The 2,500-nt window shown below is 53.4% G+C and overlaps 1 protein-coding gene across 5 annotated transcripts in view; it reads right to left on the minus strand.

Moving 5' to 3' along the window:
* LOC133411510 (deoxyribonuclease gamma-like) overlaps positions 1–2,500 on the minus strand; it is a 57,245-nt gene that overhangs the window by 39,881 nt on the left and 14,864 nt on the right. The window lies entirely within an intron of this gene.

The following is a 2,500-nucleotide window of genomic DNA, read 5'->3' on the forward strand; positions in this document are numbered from 1 at the left end:
CAAAGACCCCTAATGATGACGACAAACAATGGACTTCGTTTTCCCTTGCCCGGACGCGAGTCACCGAGGCCCCCCACTGGAGCCAAGCCTGGTGGTGAGGCTCGAAGGCGAGCGCCTGGTGGCCGGGCCTGCACCCATGGGGTCCGGGCGGGCACAGCCGGAAAGGGTAACGTGGCTGGCAAAGCGGAATGCAGCTCTGCTGGTCGCTGAAGCAAAAACTCTGGTATGGGAGGAGTTCGGTGAGGCCATGGAGAAAGACTTCCGGACAGCTTCGAGGAAATTCTGGTCCACCATCAGACGTCTCAGGAGAGGAAAGCAGTGCACCACCAACACTGTGTATAGTGGGGATGGGGCGCTGCTGATCTCGACTCGGGACGTTGTGAGTCGGTGGGGAGAATACTTCGAAGACCTCCTCAATTCCACCGACACGCCTTCCCATGAGGAAGCAGAGTGTGGGTTCTCTGAGGCGGGCTTTCCTATCTCTGGGTTTGAGGTCACCGAGGTAGTTAAAAAGCTCCTCGGTGGCAGTGACCCGGGGGTGGATGAGATTCGCCCGGAGTTCCTAAAGGCTCTGGGTGTTGTGGAGCTGTCCTGGTTGACACGCCTCTGCAACATCGCATGGACATCGGGGACAGTGCCTCTGGATTGGCAGACTGGGGTGGTGGTCGGGAAGTCCAATCTCAGATTCAGGAGGAGCAGTGCGGTTTTCATCCTGGCCGTGGAACAGCTCTTCACCCTCGGCAGGGTCCCCGAGGGTGCATGGGAGTTCACCCAACCAGTCTACATGTGTTTTGTGGACTTGGAGAAGGCGTTCGACCGTGTCCCTCGGGGAGTCCTGTGGAGGGTACTTCGGGAGTATGGGGTACCGAACCCCCTGATACGAGCTGTTCGGTCCCTGTACGACCAGAGTCAGAGTTTGGTCCGCATATCCGGCAGTAAGTCGGACTCGTTCCCGGTGAGGGTTGGACTCCGCCAAGGCTGCCCTTTGTCGCCGATTCTGTTAATAACTTTTATGGACAGAATTTCTAGGCGCAGCCGAGGCGTAGAGGGGGTCCGGTTTGGTGGCCTCAGTATTGCATCACTGCTTTTTGCTGATGATGTGGTTCTGTTGGCTTCATCAAGCCGTGACCTCCAACTCTCACTGGAGCAATTCGCAGCAGAGTGTGAAGCGGCTGGGATGAGAATCAGCACCTCCAAATCTGAGACCATGGTCCTCAGTCGGAAAAGGGTGGCATGCCTTCTCCAGGTCGGGGATGAGATCCTGCCCCAAATGGAGGAGTTCAAGTATCTTGGGGTCTTGTTCATGAGTGAGGGAAGAATGGAACGGGAGATCGACAGGCAGATCGGTGCAGTGTCTGCAGTGATGCAGACTTTGTATCGGTCCGTTGTGGTAAAGCAGGAGCTAAGCCGAAAGGCAAAGCTCTCAATTTACCGGTCGATCTTCTTTCCTACCCTCACCTATGGTCATGAGCTGTGGGTCGTTCCGCAAGAACGAGATCCCGGATACAAGCGGCCAAAATGAGTTTCCTCCGCAGGGTGTCTGGGCTCTCTCTTAGAGATAGGGTGAGAAGCTCGGTGATCCGGGAGGATCTCAGAGTAGAGCCGCTGCTCCTTCACATCGAGGAGTCAGATGAGGTGGCTGGGGCATCTGATTCCCATGCCTCCCGGACGCCTCCCTGGTTAGGTCTTCCGGGCACGTCCCACCAGGAGGAGACCCCGGGGACGACCCAGGACACGCTGGAGAGACTGGCCTGGGAACGCCTCGGGATCCCCCTGGAAGAGCTGGATGAAGTGGCTGGGGAGAGGGAAGTCTGGGCGTCCCTGCTAAAGCTACTGCCCCCGCGACCCGACCCGGATAAGCGGTAGAAAATGGATGGGAAGAGTAGGTTAAGCGATTTAACTCTGCCCTGTGATTGGCTGGTGACTAGTTCAGGATGTAGCCCGCCTCTCGCCCACAGTCCGCTGGGATACGCTCCAGCACGCCCGTGACCCTAGTGAGGATAAGTGGTTTGGAAAATGGATGGATGGATGATTTTTAACGTTTCCCATTGACCCAGTACCTCTTATGTTGGGGTAAAAACGCTGAATTTGGCAACCCATTTAGTGTGGCCGCGGCCACCATTCATGATTACATCGCAACTGCGCAGTTGCGCGAGGTGCGTTCAGGGACAGTGTATAAAAGGCAGCGATTGTGTTCTTTGGTACATAAATTGATTACTACGTAAATTATTATTTGTATTAGAATGCTTTAGTTAAAACACTGTACAATCACACTCTCATAATTTGGAATTGATTTTGTAATTATAAGAGTCAATAATATAAAATAGTCAGGAAGAGCTGCGAGAAATCCCATTATCATTGCCCTTTCACCATCATTCCTGTCACAGTGTTGCATGTTTTTGTTTCCGCATGAAGGACAAAAGTCCTGTTTTTGTTTTATTTTCCAATTTTAAAATAGATTATTCAAGCAACAAGTTTTTCCTCATGTTTTAAGATTGCA

The sequence above is a fragment of the Phycodurus eques genome, chromosome 1 (assembly GCF_024500275.1).
Source record: "Phycodurus eques isolate BA_2022a chromosome 1, UOR_Pequ_1.1, whole genome shotgun sequence".
NCBI lineage: Eukaryota > Metazoa > Chordata > Actinopteri > Syngnathiformes > Syngnathidae > Phycodurus > Phycodurus eques.